Raw genomic sequence first — 23,141 nt, 5'->3', positions numbered from 1 at the left:
CATTCCTAGAAGCTCAAAACCTGAATTTTATTGAATTTGTATTATTATTGCGGAAAAAATATTCAGACTAATGAAACTCTGACTTATTATTCTTCTGTTACTGATTTTTGATTATTATTGGTATTGTGGTAAACAAAAACGGTCCATTTAATTTACGAGCAATTCCAGTGACGACAAAATCAGAATCGACCTTCTCTGATTTGGATGAAACTTTGCACATGACTTCAGTATGGCAAACCATAAGTTTTGAACCGATGGAGATGTCAATCCGACTCACGACTGATTTCTAAAAAGGGCGTATGTATTTTTGCATTTCACAAAAATTGCCTTTTTCAAATCGTTGTAACTCGGAAACCGTTAATTGTACAACAATGGCGTTCAGGAAGAAGTTGTATTGAATCAATTGGGCACTCTAAAAAAAATATACACTGAAAAAAATATTTGATTTTTTTTCAATAAATACGAAATATTCCGAAAAAGTTAAATAAAAAAAAATCAGGGTTTAAATTTTTTTTTTGATAATTTTTATTTTAAAGCTGATATTGAAACCTACAGATTGATGGCTATCCTATCCGCGTCTTTTGAAAAATGAAGAAATTACAGCTAAAACAGTTTACGGGTACATCCAAATGATCAAGTTCTTCTCGTTGTAATTCGGAAACCGTTCATCGTACAAAAATGACGTCCAGGAAGAAGTGGTAGGGCACTCTAAAAAAATATACACTGAAAAAAATCTGTAGGTATTGATGGCTATCCCATCGGTGCCTTTTGATAAATGAAGAAGTTACAGCTAAAACAATTTACAGATATATTCGAAATTTCAAGTTCTCGTTGAAAGATAATCATTTAAACAGTAGAATATTATTCTACAGGTTAGAGGCAATAAATTTGTTCATGATATCCTTTCTTCTAAAAGTAGCTGCTCTTGAAATACTTCGATATTTAATTATAACACCATATTTTATATTTCCATGAATTGTTTATTTGCTTGCTATGTCTACAATTATTACATGTACATGAATAATTCTTAAATATATTTAAGGTTTTAAGTTTTTGAAAATTGTATGAGTACTACGTGCATCGTCATTCGAATACAGTTTTGTGACGATTGTGGTTTCTGAAATCGGAACGAAAAAATGGTATTTCTGTGTGCCTGGAATCATTTTGGTATCCTTATAAACACTACTCCACTCGGTCACACCCCGTTCATATTCTTCTTGTGACACGTAACAAAAAGACATGGCCGTGAATGCATCTCGACGTCTCTGCTTTAAATTACCCTCGAGTGCATCACATGTTCCTTTACCATGAGAAGTTGCAAATAATGCCACTCAGCATCAATGTTATACATTGATTCAAATTTACAGAGACTTGCAAATTTTTTTTCTGTTTTTGTACTGCGAGGTAGCTCCGTCAGGCATTAATATTACTTTTTGTCGTGAATACGTCTTACTTTACTATGGGGCGCCTTTTCAAAATTTACCCTCTGGAAGCGAGAACCAGCACAATTACAGCTTCAGCTAGGGGGTGAAACCATAGCTCAGGTCTTCACATTTAAATATCTCGGGGTCTGGTTCGACTCCAAAGGCACCTGGAGATGTCTCATTAGGTATCTGAAACAAAAATGCCAACAGAGAATCAATTTTTTTCGTACGATAACCGGATCATGGTGGGGTGCCCACCCAGGAGACCTGATCAGGTTATACCAAACAACGATATTGTCCGTGATGGAATACGGATGCTTCTGCTTCCGATCCGCGGCGAACACTCATTTCATCAAGCTGAGGTTGCATGCAGTCGACTCATACGATGAGTCTCGAAGTGCTCGCGGGCGTCTTACCGTTGAAAAACCGATTCTGGGATCCCTCATATCGATTGCTAGTCCGATGCGATATCTTGAATCCGATGGTGATTGAAAACTTCGAAAGGCTTGTCGAGCTCAATTCTCAGACCCGTACTATGTCCTTGTATTTTGATTACATGGCTCAGAATATTAACCCTTCTTCATTTGTTCCCCACCGTGCTCATTCCTTGGATACTTCTAATTCTACTGTGTTTTTCGACACATCCATGAGAGAAGAAATTCGTGGAATCCCGGATCACGTGCACCCTTAAGTGGCCCCAAATATTTTTTATAATAAATTTAGAACAGTCAACTGTGAAAAGGTGTTTTAGACTGACGGTTCAAACATCAACAGGTCCACAGGCTTCGACATCTTCAATCAAAACATCACCGCTTCTTACAAACTCAGTGATCCGGCTTCAGTTTACGTCGCAGAATTAGCTGCTATTCAGTACACCCTCGAGATCATTGAAACCATGTCCAAAGACCATTACTTCATTGTCACGGACAGTCTAAGTTCAATAGAAGCTCTCCGGGCAATGAAGCCAGGAAAGTATCCCCCATATTTCCTGGGGAAAATACGGGAACATTTGAGAACTTTATCTGAACGGTCTTATTTAATATCGTTAGTCTGGGTCCCTTCGCATTGTTCCATTCCGGGCAATGAAAAGGCAGACTTGTTGGCTAAAGTGGGCGCATTGGAAGGTGATATTTATGAAAGACCAATCTGCTTCAATGAATTTTTCAGTATTTCCCGTCAGAAAACTCTCGAAAGTTGGCAAACTTCATGGACGAATGACGAACTGGGACGATGGCTACACTCCATTATCCCTAGGGTATCGACGAAACCTTGGTTCAGGGGGATGAACGTGAGTCGCGATTTCATTCGTGTTATGTCGCGGCTCATGTCAAATCACTACACTTTCAACGCACATCTCCGGCGTGTTGGGCTTGCGGAGAGCGGTCTCTGCACCTGTGGCGACGGTTATCAGGACATCGAGCATGTCGTGTGGTCGTGCGTAGAGTATCGCGACGCCAGGTCGAAGCTACTGGAATCCCTTAGGGCCCGAGGTAGACACCTGAGGTTCCGGTCCGAGATGTGATGGCGAGTCGGGATAGTTCATATATGTTTCTCATATATCAGTACCTTAAACACATTAATATCCAAGTGTAATCTGTTATACCTCGCTCAGAAAGTATAATCTCCACCTACAGGTTCGACACTAACATCCGCCCGATTCTCTCGATCCCCGTCCCTGTCCACCATCTTCATTGGAACTAACAAGATCTTTTTTTTTTGTCACTAACTATTCGTTCCCCCTTTCTCGGTCTCTTCACCATCTCGATGGCAACTAATAAGATCTCTATCGTTTTCAAACATTTTGTTCCCACATCCCCTTTTTACCCCGGATCCACAATATTTACTTTTTTTTCATTCTCTTCCGTAACATCACCATCATCGTCCACGGAAGACCGCTCCAGGCGAAAACCAGCATGCGGGCCATCCGCCGGGCCTTCGTAGCCTGGAAGTGTTTCCCGCGGACCCACACGGACCGAAGGATGCGGCCAACATGGATATTCGCCAACGCCATATGGAAGACCCTCATGCAATATTCAATTCACCGGTCACTACCGTTCGCCAGCTGAAAGCTGAGTTCTCGAGAATCCGCTACCGCTACATTACATAATGATACTATTCTAGTTTTAAGTTAGTCGTAATTAAGATTAGTAAATACCCTTGGCATCTTAGAGCTTAAGCAGTGTGCCTTAAAATTGTATTATAATATTGAATAAAAAACCCTCTGAGAAAGTGATAAGTTTTTGATCGTGAATATTTCTTGTTGTATCTAACGAATCAACACAATTTTTGCTACATGTAATCGGAAATATGATCACAATTCTATGATAAAACTTTCAGTTGTGTGACATAATCTCAAATAATTTAAAATTAAACTTTTCTGAAATGTTTGGTATAAACGAGTATCAAAGAGAATAATTCATAAGGCGCGTTTGCCTGTCTCGTATTTTAAAGTTCATAGCTCAGTGATCTGTAGAAGGATTTATATAATCTAAGTACCAATAGAATCGGAATTTTTAACTTAGACGTGTATAGTACACTATTAAAAAACCTGTCTCATTTGACCCATGTCAACACCAGCCAATCAGAATGCGTTCTAAGGAAGAAAACAAAATATCTGCTACTATACAACAAATCGTTCGAGAAAAATGTTCCGAACAGTGTTTAATATCGTAGTGAGTTCCACAATTTGGTCCTTCTGAAAGGCAGTAATGAATCCCGTACAGCATCCGGATAGTTTCTTTCAATGAAATGCAAATCCGAAACGAAATATTCGAAATTTAGATTCTATATGCTGCTATTTTTATAGCCGTTATGACCGCCCATTAGTGAAAAAGCTACAAACGAAATCACGTAAAAAGAAACCTCTTAACAAAAATTGGATCAATTTGGATTCTATCGCCACTGCGAGCAGATGTTTTGTGTGTCGTTTGCAAAGCTAGTTTCGCTTCCGACAAGAGCGATTATTTCACAGCTGCCAGTTGTTTGTATTGGTGAAAAAACAACGAAAAGAGGACGACGGGGGGGGGGGGGGGGGGGGGGGGAGCATCACACAAAATTAGCCGTTCTAATGGCTCTAAAAGTTTTCTAAAGAGCTATTAGGATTTCTTGCTCGCATATCGAAGGTAAATATCCTCAGTTTAGTGCAAATCTAAAACAGTTTCATTAAATTTGTGCACTTTTCGTTGTGTTAAATTCACAGTAATCGAGATCAAGTGAAGCCTTCTCTGTTTTTGCAAAAAAATGTAAAAAAGGGGAATGCTTGCATAATGCATACAATTGATCAACTAATTGATATTCGGAAGTGTTATGGAACATGTCAGTTGTTTTCGTATTCACGACGTCCAGTTATGTCTCTGACATTACCCACCCGCCTTTTTATTAGAATTGTGTGAAATAAACACTTGAACCGCGAAGGTATTGTGTTTTAGTACTTCTGAAATCACAATGAAACTTAAATGTTTAAGGACAACTTTAACTTTCTTGAAAAATATCAAATTATTCGATTGTATTTAAGTGAAATGCCAGGAGAAAGCAATGAAATGTAATTTATTCCTCAAAAGTAATACGGTTGAAGGACCCGAAAAACAATAGTTAAAAGGTCCTTAATAAACTTAATGAAAAGAAAAAAATGTTTAAGCTCTTCTGATTCTCTATAATAAAATTCAAATGGATGAATGGTTGCTTGATCATTGCTCCAATAGCGGCTTTGAACAGCATCCTGAAGCACAAATGAAAAATTTTCCGAAAAATCACAAATAATTACAATTTCTCCTGTCTTTGAATTTTATTTTGTCTTTTTAAGAAAATCAGATTGCTGATTTTTAATAAAATCATGAGTCCCGAGTTTTTCTATTATTTCGCAAAAATATGCTGCAAATTCTTCTACTGGTTTGACAAATTTCTCTAGATCGCATCTGTCAGTAGAAACCCATTGTTAAAATCTTATCTCAGTCAAATCACGTTCCTCGAAATTGTTTAAAACGCTTCTCTCCGGATCTTGCGTCGCTGGACAACTTTTGCATTCACGGAGGTAGCAGGATCTTTTCGATGAGTCACATAATAGCTTTTTTAAATAATGAATCTTATCATCATACTTGAAATATTTTTCAACAGCATGAATCATTAATGAAACATTCTCATGGATTGTGCAAACACAAACACACTTCCAAGCAACTTGCAGTGTTTTAGTCTTAATATTGCAAATGTACTAAATCCAATATTTCGATCTGGAAATTCCTCCTTATAACCCAAATAAATTTCTTTCAATGATGAATAAAGCAATCGTTTTTGCTTGCTTTCACACTTACCATTCATTTTGACTGTGACGCAATCTCTTGATCCCGGCATTACTCTGCTGACGTCATCGCTGTTGAAATATTGAAGCACCACGTTTTCTATCGTTTCGTTCCTGCTGCGTCCCGTTTGTTTCTTGTTTTTTTTTCGTCCGTTGATTCTCTTGCCTCCGACACAATGTATTGGTTCGCCTTGAATTGGGTGGCTATTTCTTCTTTTGACCACGAGTTTGGCAAGACTGACAACTAACGCACTTTTTCATTTCTAGTGCAATCAGGCTTAGCAAACTGCTCTATCATTTTAGTAATCACTTCATCCAACTCTGCTGCCTTCGTTTTGAGTAATTCTGGATCTTCTTCATCCGCCGGGATCCCGAATTTTTTTATACCTCTTGAAATATCCAAATCTTTTTCTCGAGGATAATTAACATTCCGGGTTTTCTTCGTTGACATCGGAGACACGTTGATTCCTGCGATGCCCTTGTTGAGGATTTTATTGTTGTGTGCTCTTGAATACTCCGCCGCGACTGATGCTTCAGAAGATGTTGAGTTGATTGAAGCTGCTGAAGGTACTTCCTCTAAATCGTATTGCGATGTGGATGGTTGTGGTTCCGTGGTTGACTGCCCTTCTGTTTCCGACGTATGAATTTCCTTATAAGCCCGCCTACGACAGCGATCACAAATGCTTAACGTGCTATTCAATTTAATCTTGCCTTTTTGAGTTTCTAATTTTCCAATCATGGTTTCTGTTAATTGGAAAAATTTTCCCGAACACACAAAACCAGGAAAAGGTTTACAACACTTTATGAAAACCATATTGTAGTATTGTAACTGTTTCGAAATAGATTTGTTATAAACTGATATCTGTTCATTTTTTTTTTTTTTTAACATTAAATATTTATTGTTTCTCTTTGGTTACATTTCTGTATGATGTTACATGTCAAGTGATGTAGTAAGGTTACTTTTCATCTTTCAATTTACGGTAATTTTCTAGTTAATAATTTTGATTAAATTTCTTTTTAATAATTTAACTGAAGACAGTTTGATTTAAACTTATATCTGTTCTACGATGCATAGCTATTTATATGTGAACCAGGTAGAATTTAGGTAAGCAATTGGCCTGTACGTACGTTAGTTGTAAACAGTAGGTAGTCAACTGGCACACCTCTTTGATTCTACATGTGTTTATACGCTTTGACGTAGTTACGTTAGTTCTACTGTTAAATGATTACCTGTAAATTGGTTTAGCTGTAACTTCTTCATTTGTCAAAAGGCACGGATGGGATAGCCATCAATCTGTAGGTTTTAATAAGAGCTTTAAAATCAAAACTATCAAAAAAATCGAAACCCTGATTTTATTATTAATTTTATGTTTTTGATTCATTTTGTAATTATTGAGAAAAAAATCAAAAAAAATTTTCAGTGTATATTTTTTTTAGAGTGCCCAATCGATTCCCTACAACTTCTTCCTGAACGCCATTTTTGTACAATTAACGGTTTCCGAGTTACAACGATTTGAAAAAGGAAATTTTTGTGAAATGCAAAAATACGTACGCCCTTTTTAAAAATCAGTCGTGAGTCCATCGGTTCAAAACTAATGGTTTACCATACTGGAGCTATGTGCAAAGTTTGACCCAAATCGGGGAAAGTCGAGTCTGATGATCTGATAAGCATTTCTGGAATTGCTCCTACACAAGTAAAATCAAGACAGCAGAAAACAATTCTGAAATCAAACATAGTTTAGCTTCGAACTTAAATTCAATATCAATAGCTACTCATCTAAGCCCTAATTTAAATATATTGTTAATCCTAGCCCAGCAGTATCCTGTCGCCAGCAGCGTCTGGTAGCGATTAGCGTATGTCAGTTCGAATTCAATTACTGCCAAGGACAAAACATATCAGCGATCCACCGATGCTGGTAAGTGGCATTTAGAATCGGTCAAGCCCAGTCCGAAGCCGTCAAAAACCCGCATCATTTGCATTACAGAAAGAACACTGCCGTTGAATCCTCCATTATCCAGCTCGGAGAATCTGCCTGGGCCGGGCCCGGTACTGTGAAAACCCCTACGGGACAGCTTATCACGCTGGCAATCCTGGTTCGGTCTGTGTCTTGGAAGCTCTCCTAAGCCCTGTATCAATCTGTCGCACCTGTTATCCGGTGCTATTCGCACCAAAAGCACACATCCGTGTTTCCCAACTGTCCTTCGTTGGAAACTGGACGGAAGGTGAGTGGGAGATGGTCAAAAGTCTGGCAAATTACGATTAGGTACCTGAACACATACATCTATCGGCCGGCCAGGTCAAAAACACTCGGAAGTAAACCGACCAACGTACCGTCCTACGTGGTGTACGTGGAATCGCCACCCTGGGAGTCATTACTTACGAGAACCGGATTGTGAAATGTGCGATAAATTTTAGAGCATTTTACACCGTGAAAGCGCAGCATGTTGCCGCATATGCTAATGTGGTGGTCGGTTGGCTTTATTGTACGTGATAATTTTGATTTGAATTATGACACGGTGTCGGTGCCGGAACCGTTTCGGTGAGAAAAACTCTGTGGCCAGATGGCAATCGACGGTTCCAGCTGGCGGTTGTTGGGACCTAGTCGCATCATGATGCCGATTGTTATGAGATTGTACTGCATGTCATGGCTGATGTTAGAATTTTCATTTTATTCTAGTTTGACATTTCCGACAACAATTGATCCGAAGTGATTGAGTTATTTCTGGTTCCGATTTTAAGGTATCAGGTATCAGAATAAATTGGCTCATAACGGCACGTTTCCCATATTTTCGGGGATTTGTGCCTTGCCGTGACTTTTCATCATTTACCTGAATGATGGTGGGAAATAGAGGAAGATGGAAAATAGAGGAATGGGAAGAAACGGAATGAAACACGCACACAACATAAATGTATACAGAAACCAGTCGCAACTTACGAGACGTGGAAACTGCTTGCGTGAGTAATTGGAGCTCTGTTCCACATTGGGTTAAAAACCAAAGAATTTCTCTGAGTTTCAGTTGCTTGAACATAGGTTCTTCAATGTAAAAACAACCAAAAACCCGATACCGGAGTTGAGATACTGCAGGGCAGTTACATATTAGATGATATGAAGTTCCGTAATCGGATTCACAGAGATCACAGCCCTCACCAGAACACCACAATGGCGCTTCGAGAAATGTAAAAGATCCTTCGAAATTCCAGAGCATGACAAGTCTCAGAACTTCGCCAGTAGTTTGCATGCTCAGACGAAGCCCTAGACAGAGTTTTTTTGTTTATTCCAGCATTTGGAAATTGGTAGTGTTGGTTCAGGACCTACAAGGCCGTTTCCTGCTCCCACTCTGGCCAGTTCGTCCGCCCATTCATTTCCAATTATATTGGAATGGCCAGGTACCCAGACTAGATTTACAGCATTGAAAATGCTAAGTTCTTCGATCTGAGTACGGCAATCGATCACAAGTTTAAAAAGTGAGTCACCCGAGTTAAGCGCTTCAATTGCAGCCTGACTGTCGGAGCAAAAATCTATTATTTTACCAGATCACACATGGATCAATAAGTCCCGAGACTAACAATGGAAACAACATTTTATTTGCAAAATTTTTTTTTATTCACCAACATAATCACCTTTTAGGGTGATACAATGGTTCCAACGTTTTTCCAATTTTTCAATACCATGTTTATAAAAAAATGTATCTTTCGCTTCAAAATAAGCTTCAGTTTCAGCGATGACCTCCTCATTTGAGCCAAATCTTTTTCCCTGTAGCATTTTTTTTAAGATCAGCAAAGAGCCAGTAGTCACTGGGGGCTAAATCTGGCGAGTATGTACGATTGCTCTAACCTCGAGTCACGACAGTAAACAACCGCACCAGCTCGGCCCTCTATCAGTGTACCATCAGTGTAGCAGACGACGTGCTCTTGCTGTAGTGTTTCCATAAATCCAGACAGCCACTCCTGTCTAGATGGAATTTTTGTTTGAAAAGTTCTATACGGGAAACTACACGTGAGTGTTAAGTCGCTAGGGGCAAGAAAAACATCATCCCATGCAACCAATTGGGACCACAGACGTGTATGACCTATTTCTGAATTGATTGATTTTTCCTTCCATAGACCGGTAACTTGAAGTTTATAGGCACAAGCGAGTGGTTCTTGCTTTATATGCACATGAAGTGGTCTTATATGGAGAAGAGCTTTCAGAGCAGCGGTCGAAGTTGTTGTAAAAGCTGCAGTCATTACATTGAGCGCCACTCTTTGCAAATGATTGAGCTTCCACTGAATCGTCACTAATTGCCCTCTCTGCCACCATACGAGGCATCCATAAGCCTGTATTGGAAGTATAATTGTAGTATAAATCCAATAGATATATTCCGGGTTCAAACATCAATTTGTACCAAAAGTGCGTCTACATTGCCCAAAGGCCATGCCTGCTCTTTTGATTCTAGACTCAATGTGAGCAGTCCAGTTAAGTTTGGAATCCAGGATTACTCCAACGTATTTGGTCTGGTGGGTACACAACAGCACGCTCCCAAAAAACTGAAGAGGACGGGCCCCGGTTGTTGTTCGCTTCTTCGTGAAAAAGAATCATTGAGGTTTTATTTGGATTTACGACAATCCAACCTGTTGACACCATTGTTCCACAACCCTTAAAGCCTGTTGCATTAGATCAATTACCGTTGCAATGCATAGTCCAGTGATTTGTATTAGATGATCATCTGCGAATCCGTACGTTTCATGCATGACTATCTCGTAATCATTATTTCTCAAAATTACGTACAAATACTCGTTGAATGCATTGAAAAATACATGAAATATCTCATTTTCCGAAACCCTTAAAAATTGTGTATTGAAATATATGCGTGGCATGACGCCCGATCGCGGAAAACATGAAAAATATACATTTCAAATTACGCGAAGTGACTATTATCTGAACATGGAGGCAGGATGATCTTAAACAACTGGTAAACATCAATCAAAACAACGGATTAAAGCTCATGACAACCACGGGGCAATATGCACCCTCATAAAGCTTTTTCTTCTTATATAAAGAAAGCTTTTGACTTTTCGTTGACGAAATATTTGCCAGGTGGAAGATTGTTCACTATTATTCATTAAATTGATAACTTATGCATAATTTTTGTAAGCGAATTCTTGAGCAAATGCCTCACACAATTCGGGTCGTTTTGCCCCCAAAAATATGAGACGATATATTTGACGATTTTTCTATAAAATTGCAAATACTGTATTAGAACTAATTTTAGAAACCCGAATGATTGGCAAAGAAGTTCACTGGTTTTCCTCACCCTAGAGAATTACTATGGAACGAACATCAAAAATTACTTATAACAGAGACATAATTTTTTTTTAAAGTTCTCCAGATATGATTGAACCATCGTTACCAAAATTTTATAGTAATCTGTTGTTATGGCGGACTTTCAGTTTCATTAGAATTTCTGTGAAAAAAATTGGTGACTTTTGAGAAAACCAAAAGGTGCATTATGTCTCGGGAGTGGGTTTTACCCCATTTTCCCCTATATCTAGTTCCCAAGCTGGATTGTTTGAGCGAAAAGGCTTTTTCGATATTATATACAACATCGTGAAGTAGTGTGATCGTGGATTTTCCACGTTGATAATCATGTTGTTTAGTATGACGCGGTCGCTCAATTAGGCACTTATGTCTGATGTGATGGTCGACAATTCGTTCCAAGGATTTTAAGCAAAAATAGCTTAAGCTAATGGGTCTAAAGCTCTTGGCTTTCTCGTAACTCTGACGTCCGCCTTTTGGAATAAATTTGATGATTATTTCTCGCCATGCTTTCGGGATGTACCCAAGAGCAAGGCTGTTAAGTAGAATGTTTCTCAGGGCATATTTCATAATATTAAAACCTTCCTGCAATAGAATAGGATAGATGCCATCTTTTCCAGGTGATTTGTACGGTGCAAAACTTTCAATTGCCCACTTTATCGATTCAAAAGTGATAAGCGATCTTGCTATTGCCCACGAATCAAGATTGTCTGTGCACGGTTCGTGAGCATTTAGAAAATCAGGATCAACAACCTTGCTACCTGCTAAGTGTGTCTTGAAGAGACAGTTAAGATCGTCCTCTTCGTTAGAAACCAGTTCACCATTCATGTTTTGATGTGGAACACATCTTTATTTTTTATATAGGGGTGCAAATCGAAAATTCAATAAAAACTACACGTAGAAATGTGGTCAGGTTTTAAACACTTACAGCTCAGTCTATTTTGTATCAATTATTAATATTATTTCATCATTTGATAGGAAATATTTCTACGTTTCGATTTGAATGTATCAAGCCACGTATTTTCAATTATATATGATTGAAATTTGGATTAGTAGCGAGCAGTGTTCTTTTTGGCTGCTAAAAATCTCCGACATACCGGATTTCCCTGCCATAGACGACAGTTTTAAAGGAGTAAGTGATATATCAAAGAGAGAGCATCGATGATGATTGGTCAATCGATGCAAAAGCGAAGCTGTTGGCATCACGCGAATTTGAAGCTAACGTTTCAGTCCTATTCCTAGCATGCTAGAGGTAGGTTGTTGCTAGACAGCAAGACAAAAACGTGCCATAAAACGATTTGAAGCGGGCTGAGGCCAGTTGTTAGCGTAAAACCGTGTGGCCTGCTGCGCGTATTACATTTCTCTCCATGCTCTCTCTTATTACATTTCTCTCCATGCTCTCTCTTAAATGACTCTCGATGTGGCCGGGTGGCCAAGAAAGTTTTGATATTTTCGGTTACAAGTTTGACTACATCACATAAAATCAAATAAAGCTAGCGCTTGTTTGGCAGCCTTTTTGAGCCGATTTTATTTCTTTCTCATGTTTCGTTACGTTACCAGGGAACTAAAGTGTGCCGTCATAGAAATGGACTTACCATTACAAAAATAACATTCACTTAATTAATTCACAGAATAATCTAAACTAATTTTCTAAGAGATTGTTAGTTGCGTTTTTCGATATTCGTCACTGTTTCTATGAAAATCAGATTTGAAGCGTGAAAATAGACCTTTAAAACGCCCTAAAACACACTGGCCTCAGCCATTAATTGGTATGCTCTGATCTTGTGTCATGCAAGCTCGGAATTCCATGTTATGTCGTTTCCCCATGAGAAATTGACAACTTTCCCTGGATAAATTTTGAATGCTTAAGATTAATTTCTAATTTATATTAGATGATCTCGCTTGATAATGAGAAATAGTTTATCGCTTCAACCGAAATCGCAGAATGGTAGAGAAACTTAACGCTAAATAAACTGCTTGCATAAAAAACTTGAACACAAGCTTGACGAAGAGAAGCTTGATTATCGAAATCGCAAGTATGTACAAAGATATAATTGCATGCATTTGAGATAATGGTGTAATTTCGTCGGTTATAAAACAAATGCAAATCAAAACAAGTGATGTTCGGTGTTGGTTCGGATTGATTGAACTTTTTGATTGTAGATTATTAGAAATTTTGGTTGCCTTGTTCCACATCAATGGCTCGAACAACCCCATGGGGCTGATCCTTGTAGTTTTTGATTTCGAGAGTACTAGTTTAGCCTGCTCGTTTCATTTAGACTAGAGATATTTGTGCAAAGATTTTTCCACCCAGTTCGTTCGGCAGATCTAAGGCATTTTTTATACGCAGTTCGAGCAGTTTTAAAAGCTCCCGAGTTGTCATGGAGTACCCCTTGTAGTTTTTATGGACCTGAGCGGACAAGCCTCTTCATATGATGACACTATGAATGAGTTCAATTTGTTTACAGCCAAGTCCAAATCGTCGTGACATTCGATGGTGGTAAATAGCCATGAAATTTTGTTGCCAAAGTTTCAGTATAAAGATCCCAATCGGTAGATTTTGTTTTCCGAAATGTTGTGACAGTTAAGGTAACACCTAAGTGATAAAAAAATATAAAATTGGTTTTTAAGAGCGAAGAATCAGTTTCATCTGACATCTTCAAGTCTCCCAGGATGCCCTCGGCATCTTATAGCTCAACGCAGTGTGCCTTAAAATATGTTATTTAATAAAAAAAAGTTTCCCAGTTCGTGCTGAACTTCTTCAGAACAATTTGTTATATCCAATACCTCTTCCCTATCAGACCTAACAAAAGTTGGGCGACTTCCTTCCGTGAGAATGTGTAGATAAATTTTATTTCTGGTTCCGATTTTAAGGTAAGATAAACGTACATGTCAAGAACACAACTGCTGGAACGCTTCTGCTGACAACTGTGATGTCAGGTTTTTGTGTTGTATTGTGTTGTGTTGTGTTGTGTTGTGTTGTGTTGTGTTGTGTTGTGTTGTGTTGTGTTGTGTTGTGTTGTGTTGTGTTGTGTTGTGTTGTGTTGTGTTGTGTTGTGTTGTGTTGTGTTGTGTTGTGTTGTGTTGTGTTGTGTTGTGTTGTGTTGTGTTGTGTTGTGTTGTGTTGTGTTGTGTTGTGTTGTGTTGTGTTGTGTTGTGTTGTGTTGTGTTGTGTTGTGTTGTGTTGTGTTGTGTTGTGTTGTGTTGTGTTGTGTTGTGTTGTGTTGTGTTGTGTTGTGTTGTGTTGTGTTGTGTTGTGTTGTGTTGTGTTGTGTTGTGTTGTGTTGTGTTGTGTTGTGTTGTGTTGTGTTGTGTTGTGTTGTGTTGTGTTGTGTTGTGTTGTGTTGTGTTGTGTTGTGTTGTGTTGTGTTGTGTTGTGTTGTGTTGTGTTGTGTTGTGTTGTGTTGTGTTGTGTTGTGTTGTGTTGTGTTGTGTTGTGTTGTGTTGTGTTGTGTTGTGTTGTGTTGTGTTGTGTTGTGTTGTGTTGTGTTGTGTTGTGTTGTGTTGTGTTGTGTTGTGTTGTGTTGTGTTGTGTTGTGTTGTGTTGTGTTGTGTTGTGTTGTGTTGTGTTGTGTTGTGTTGTGTTGTGTTGTGTTGTGTTGTGTTGTGTTGTGTTGTGTTGTGTTGTGTTGTGTTGTGTTGTGTTGTGTTGTGTTGTGTTGTGTTGTGTTGTGTTGTGTTGTGTTGTGTTGTGTTGTGTTGTGTTGTGTTGTGTTGTGTTGTGTTGTGTTGTGTTGTGTTGTGTTGTGTTGTGTTGTGTTGTGTTGTGTTGTGTTGTGTTGTGTTGTGTTGTGTTGTGTTGTGTTGTGTTGTGTTGTGTTATGTTGTGACCACACGAACCAATATCAGTTATACCCGTTAGGAAATAACGGTAATATTGATCTAAATCCCAACTTCCACTGCTATGGGCAAAATATAGTAAGACTTCGCTCATAATTTTAAAATTCTGTATTTATTCTTCCAAATCTATTTAGTCCCTTTGGTGTGTTTTGTCACGAAGAATCAATAAATGATTTTGGAACGAATCGTGTTTTAACTGTTCGTAGGCCCATATGATCTTTCAAAATTGTTTTTACTGATTCTTCCGATATTCCAACGTTAATCGTCAACTATCGAGCACCAATTCCTTGATTTTAGTGACGTGTTCAGTTGGACGTGGTTCGTCGTCAACGCGTTTTCGACTCTCTTTGAACAACTTGTACCAATCAAAAACACTTGTTCGCGACATACAATTATCACCGAAGGCCTTTGGCAACATTTTGAACCTTTTGGCACCAGAAATTTGATTCCGCACACAAAATTTATTGTTAATTTGTTAAATAATTTCACTCATTGTAAAATCGCCGATTTCGCTTTGCTACTTCAGAAAAGCAGACGTATTCTAAACACTAATGAATATTTTCACATGACACTTGGTACTCACTGTCACTGACAATCATATCAACCTAGATAAAAAAAAATATTTCGACGAATAAGGTTTCCGCTCCAAGTATAATTCAGAAGTCTTACTACTGTTTGCCCACAGTAGTATTTCTCAGAAAAGACCTAACCGACGAATAGAAGTTCTGCAAGGTTGCAGTTGACAATTTATTTAGATCCGAATCCCGGTTCCGATTTTACAGGATGAAATGTGTTTATATTCTGAAACGTCATGAGCCTGTGTACCAATAGTCATCTCATTTGTACACGGAACCACCCGCGATCCCATTTCAACCAGAATATTAGTTGATTTTCTGAATTCGATTGGTTAAAATTTGGTACAACTAATCGATTGTTGTTTTAACTAAACTGTCATTTTTGTTTTTCGATTAGTAGAAACGATGGTTGAAACAAACTGACGACTGGCACCATTAAGAAGGTGACAAGCGATTATAAATACACTCTCCTACTCAATGCTTGATCGGAGAAATAGGTATAAAGCGAGAGGACTAGTGTTTGATGGACAGAGAAGATGTTTGGATGTAGGATATCGGTCGGGTGACGGCCAGGATGTGGACCATGTTCGATGTACGTTGCTACTATGTCTGTGAGTTTTAGTGTGGCTAAAGCAAGATCAGAGTGGCGAAATGGTAGCGCGTATGCACGGAATGCATAAGAACGCAGGTTCGAGTCCTGTCTCTGAGCGTATCTTTTTCCAAAAATTCATCTTTTCTGTTAGTTTTTCTTTCACTTGGCTTCTCCAATATATATTTCCGCTCAGTCATTGCAAAAACTAATTTAATTGGTTGAAAAAAATGCTGTCAATTAGAGAGGACACATACTTTTCGATTTCAACAAATAAAATAGTTGAAATAACTGGCGTTGTTATTAAAACAAAATTCTGTTAGTTGAAAAACAAATCAGTTTTAGTTGTTATAGACATTGCAATTAGTTGAATCAACTCGAACAATGTTATTGATTTGCTATAATAATCAAAATATACTAACTGAAATACGCCATGATCTATTTGAAATAAGTGTCGTTGTTCCAATATAAACAGTATTTTATATTGACAAGTAATATCATTAGTTATTAACAGGACTGGGAAAACCACCGATCACTGCTGATCTTAAGATCATTAATCTCGAACATAAAAGATCACTACTGATTTCATCACAAGTGATCTTAACCAAGGAATAAATCATCGTTACAAAATCACAACTGATCTGATCTATGAGTGATTTTGATTTTTGTACGATTTTTGTAACACCAAATCTGTAAAGGTTTCTAATTTGTCACCAAACCTTTTTCAACTGAAACAAGGTTAACTTTATCGCAACACCGCTTTTCGATAAACACTTGTCACGGAATTAGAAATTTCTTGAAATCATGAAATGTTGTTTTCATTGACATTTTGAAGCGACGCGAACAGATTTCAACTAAAAAAATGTTGATTTCCCATTACGATTATTGTTTTGCTTTCAGCTGTCTTCGGCCTTTGACAGCATTCAAAACAACACATTTTTCCGTGAATATGACTTACTTTACTATGGGGCACCTTTTCCAAATTTACCCTCTGAGAGAGTGATAAGTTTTTGTTCGTGAATATCTCTTGTTGTATCTAACGAATGAACATAATTTTTGCTACATGCCATCGGAAATATGATCACAATTTAATGATAAAATTTTCTGTTGTGTGACATAATCTCAAATAATTCAACATTAAACTTTTCTGAAATGTTTGGTATAAACGAGTATCAAAGAGGATGTGTTTGTCTTTTCCGTAGTTTGAAAGCTCATAGCTCAGTGATCTGTGAAAGGATTTATATAATCTAACTACCAATAGAATCGTGCTTTTTCAACTTAAACGTGTATATCAACAGCATTGAAGTATTTCAATTGTACACTATTGAAAAACCCCTATCATTTGACCCATGTCAACACCAGCCAATCAGAACGCGTTCTGAGGAAGAGAACAAAATATCTGCTGCTGTACAACAAATCGTTCGAGAAAAATGTTCGAAACAGTGCTTAATATCGTAGTGAGTTCCACAATTTGGTCCTTCTGAAAGGCAGGAATGAATCCCGTACAGCATCCTGATAGTTTCTTTCAATGAATTAAGCAAATCCGAAATGAAATAATCGATGCGGCTATTTTTTAGCCGTTAGGACCGCCCATTAGTGAAATAGCTACAAACGAAATCGCGTAAAAAGAAATCTCTTAACAAAAATTGGATCAGTTTGAATTCTATCGCCACTGCGAGCAGATGTATTGTGTGTCGTTTGCAAAGCTAGTTTCGCTTCCGACAAGAGCGATTACGTCATAGCTGCTAGTCGTTTGCGTTGTTGAAAAAACAACGAAAAGAATACAACGGTGGAGAGCATCACACAAAATCAGCCGTTCTAATAGCTCTAAAAGTTTTCTAAAGAACTATTAGGATTTCTTGCTCGCAAATCGAAGGCAAAAAACCTCAGTTTAGTGCAAATCTAGAACTGTTTGGTAAGATTTGTGCACTTTTCGTTGTGTGAAATTCACAGTAATCGAGATCAAGTGAAGCCTTCTCTGTTTTTGAGAAAAAATGTGAAAAAGGGGAATGCTTGCATAATTCATACAATTGATCAACTAATTGATATTCGGAAGTGTTAAGGAACATGTCAGTTGTTTTCGTATTCACGACATCCAGTTATGTCTCTGACATTACCCACCCACCTTTTTCAACTACTTGAATATACGCAAGTCTAAAACCATATTGGTCGAATCAAAAAGAAATTAGTTGAATCAACTATCGCAAAAATCAAAAACTGCGATATCGCAATTTTATGATCGGAGGGTTCTCCGTGCAAACGAACCGGTTTTCAGTTCCTGGTTCTCTGGGATGGATAAGCCGTTGCTTTTTTCCAGAGAATGAGGTTAGTTTAAAATTCTGCAGTGTTGGGCTGTGTTGTGTCGACTATCTGTAGTTGTTTTGCTCTGAAAATGAAGGAATAAACCTTCGAAACGTTGGCCGTTAACGTGAAATAGATATGTTAAAAGCAATAAATGACCAAAAAAAACCATCTTTTAATTCAATATACGGCTATTGTACCAATAGTCATCTCACTAGTAGTGTCATTTACGATTTTTACTTTGAGGGTTACCGACTTCGAATCAACAAATTGTGATAAAATGGGATGTATGAGGTCTGTTCAAAAAGTTCCCGGAATTTTTTAATTGCGTGCGTTTGGAGAGTCCGGTGGTCAAATTTTTTTTTTATTGTGTTGGTACATATGTCCCTAATGTATGGTGAAATTTTCAGCTGTATTCATTGTTCACATTCTGTCTTGTAGCGGCTGGTGTAGACGTGTTTTTTTGAGCTCGGCGATTTTTGTTAGTGGAAGAATTGAAGAGTCAAAGAATTTGTATTAAATTTTGCGTGAAAAATGAAATAAAGTGTAACCAAGTGTGCGAAATGTTACAGAGAGCCTACGGTGAGTCTGCTATGAAAAAAACAAGTGTTTACGAGTGGTATAAGCGTTTCCAAGATGGCCGCGAAGACGTTGAAGACGACGAACGCTCCGGTCGACCTAGCACGTCAATAATCGATGAAAATGTGGGAAAAGTGGAAAAAATGATTATGGATGATCGCCGAATCACTATTAGAGAAGTTGCTGATGAAGTTGGCATATCAGTTGACTCATGCCATCACATTTTTTCAAATGTTTTGGGCATGAAACGAGTGGCAGCAAAATTCGTTCCAAAATTGCTGATTTTTTTTGGCTAAAAACAAGACTTTAATCATGCCCCAACCTCCTTATTCACCAGATATCGCTCCGTGTGATTTTTTCCTGTTCCCAAAGTTGAAGAGACCCATGAAAGGACAGCTTTTTTCATCGATTGAAGAGATAAAGGCAGAATCGCTGAGAGTGCTACAGAGCATTACAAAAAGTGACTATCAGGGGTGTTTCGAAGACTGGAAAAAACGCTGGCATAAGTGTATTATATCTAGGGGGGATTACTTTGAAGGGGACCATATAGATGTAGACGAATAAATAAATATTTTTTTTAGAAAAATGAGAATTCCGGGTACTTTTTGAACAGACCTCGTATTCGCTTCAGCTTTAAGAGCAATGTGACAAAAAAAATAGTTTTTTTAGAAAACACCACATTTTATTTCTCCCCTTGAGCCATTGAACTCAACAGAATTAGCAGATATCACTCTAACTAATGCTTTTAGCATATGGGATGAATGGTGAAGTTACATTATGTCATATCATATAGACGTAGCAGTAATCTGGCATCACTGTTTCTAACATATGGAAACTAATTTGTGAATTGCGAAACTAAAACTAATCTTGCTATTGGCAAGTGACGGTGCACAGTTATAGCTGACAAAATATGTTCGCAATTTTAAGCGTGAGCTGGCATTCCAATACTTAACAACCATCAAATCTCCTCCCCCCAACCAAAACTCTGCTGTTAGTTCATAATCGGCATCGCTGTGCCTGTTTCTCTATCTCCTTGTGCTAGGCACCAGATGGCAATGTTTATCCCCGAATCCATTCAAGTGATGTTCCGTGTTCGCTGTGAAACGCGATTGAAGTGGTGCTCGACATCATTGTGACAGTGCGGCATTGTGTCACACTCGATCCGACCGGGTTGATTATTACCTTCACATTGGGAAACGCACACACACACCGGCAAACCGCAGAAAATCGCACTATCAGGAGCAAGGATAGTCAAACAGTGATGAGACTATCCAACCCAATCCCGTTTTTGTCAGGAGCTTTGCGCACCGTAGAAGCCACCGAAGGAACCCGGGTAAACAAGACAGGTCACGGCCAAATGGCTTCAACTTACTCTCCGCGTCTATATATTTGTATTATATGGACCGTAAGACGTGACGGAGTTTCACCGTACAGCGTTCGGGATTCATCGGAGCGCGAAATTTGGAGCATTAAGGGAAGTACGGTTTCGCGTGGGCACCGCGTCGATGATGCCGTGAATCTACATCTACTTCCAAGTGTGAGCTTGAGCAATGTTTGATGTAACATTTTCAGTTTGGGAGCAAATGCTTTCGTTGCCACTGTAGTATCAAAGAAGCCAATGTGTGGGATAAGCTTGATTTGCGATATGGGTGCCTTTCCGGGTTTTGCCGCCGTCGTTGGCTGACGATGTTGAACTATCAGCTCTCCGATGCCGGCCTTCGTGATGTAATGGGATTTTGATGGTAGTTTGCAAAGTATGCTGACTTCGAGGGTGATGATGGAAGCCGGCGATGTTCGTGCGTGTGGAATGGTTCGTGAATTGCTCGGCATGATGGAACACGAAACAACCGGGAAGTCGTTGTTAGTGCGGTGGTGTGGCCTCGCAATATTCCCACGTAGGATTCAATATGCTTCTTTGAACAGAAATGAACAAAAATGACTAGATTATTTTGTCGAAACGTTTTTGTTATATTTAGTACAACACGTATGTACTGTATTTCACTAACACATGTGGTTCAACAACAAAATATTTGTGGGAAATTTTGGCCACTGGTTCTGAATCAATGGACTTTGTCGCAAAAGCATACCTTCATCTGTGCTGAAGAATGGCGATTATGATCAACAACTTATGCGTTGTACTAATTAAGGTGGTTGAGCTTATTTCAACAATTTACAGTTGTTTCTGGTTAATTTGAAGCCCCGCGGTTTTTTTTTGTGGTTGGATAGAGTTTTTCAAAACATTCTTTGTTCATAGTCACACGTGTGATGTACCAGGAGGGCAAATTTTAAAATATCGTTTTGCGCTCAACAGATGGTACATTAAATCTATTTGAGTACTAGCTGAATTACCCGGCATTGCTCGGAAATGTTTCGTGAAGGGAAGGTCGAAAAATATTCTCGAAGTTGTCCTGCTTAGTGAAATACTCCGACTGTAGTAAAACATAACTTAGACGGCAACCCGATTGAACAATACTCCGTTCATGTTCAGATTGCAAATGATCAGTGTTCCATCTCAGATCTCACAATAATCATAATTTTCATGGTATTCTCGACAAATTGGGTCAGTTTTATATTTAAACCTATTTGTTAGAGACATTTAAAAAACCGTTCTCTCTATAAATATCTTCTTAGTAACCTCCGAGTTTCATATCTATATGAGCTTGTAACGTACTTCCGTACTTCCTCGTCACAATCGATCTACAATACCTTTGGCTTCCATGGATATAATCACTTGGTACTCCTTCCTCTATATAAAAATTTTATGACATCATGATTTGTTCAAAATTTTCCATCTGATAATGATTATTTTATAACGAAATGTTGTTTAACATTATAACTACATTCGTACTATAGAATGACGTTTTTATATAATTTATTTTACCAAGGTTTTAACCATTTTGGTCGTTCATCGGAGAGGAAAACCTTTAGAATAATGATTCAGTTAATACAAATGTTGTTGAAATCCTATTTCCATCACCTTGAGTCGACAGTTTTCTCAATTTACATAATAAAATGCACATTGATTGTATGATTTCGTCAACTCAGATCAATGTTGAGAATACTTATTTCCCCTTCCTCTTGTGAATATTTTTGTGAGCCTCTCTCAGTTGCTAGAAATATACTGTACTCGTAAAGAAGTACCAATTTTTCGTAAAACCCGATCAATTTACACTTTCCATGTTCGGGGCATTTGCTACTCTCGCTCCCCCTCAAAATAACCTTATAATTTATTTTGATTTAACTTCATTTTTGTCAGTGAGCTTACTACAGATCTTCTCCATGATTACCCTGAGTAGTGTATCTGTGCTTTTCAAAAAATATCGATTCCCACCTTTGGTACATGTGCCAAACTTGGTGGCGATTCGTTTAGTTGTTTCGTAGCTATGCTGAAACTTAAATACACTCGCGTTCATAGACAGATAAAGAATATTTTCCCTTAGCTCTTTGAATTCCCCGGCAAAATGGAACCAGATCCTTTGAAATTATTCAAAAAAAAATACGACCTTTTTTTAAATAACTATTTATTGGAATATGAGTTAAAATTAAATTATAAAGATTAAAATTGGGCGTTCAGCCACAAGTGGTGACTTTTCAGCAATATTATATATATGATTTGGTTGTTACCATGAGGACACAATATGCTTCCGCAATTCTGAGATTTTTGTGTAGGGAAAATTCTAAACCTACTTGTATTGTGTAATGGGGAAAAGGAACTTATATACTAACTTACTAACTAATACAGAGAGCGAATCGATTCAATTGAAGATTGCATCGATTTTTGTCGGAATTTGCTTATAATATTTTGTGACATTACATCTAATGGTTCTATATTTGTGAGTCTGTGTAACTCATTTGTACTAAACCAGGGAGGACGCTTCAAAATCATTTTCAGAATTTTATTCTGAATCCTTTGAAGCGTTTTCTTCCTGGTGAAACAACAACTTGAACAAATTGGTACTGCATAAAGCATGGCTGGTCTGAAAATTTGTTTATAAATTAACAATTTGTTTTTTAGACAGAGCTTAGAATTTCTGTTTATAAGAGGTTATAAACATTTAATATATTTATTACACTTTGCCTGGATTCCTTCAATGTGATCCTTGAAAGTGAGTTTTTTGTCATACGTTAAACCTAAGTATTTAGCTTGATCAGACCATGTCAATTCCAAGCCATTCAATTTGAGAATGTGATTATTGTTTGGTTTAAGAAAAGAAGCTCTTGGCTTATGAGGAAAGATAATTA

Source organism: Malaya genurostris, chromosome 2 (genome assembly GCF_030247185.1).
Source record: "Malaya genurostris strain Urasoe2022 chromosome 2, Malgen_1.1, whole genome shotgun sequence".
In the NCBI taxonomy this organism is placed as follows: Eukaryota; Metazoa; Arthropoda; class Insecta; order Diptera; family Culicidae; genus Malaya; species Malaya genurostris.
This window is presented reverse-complemented; position numbering follows the sequence as displayed.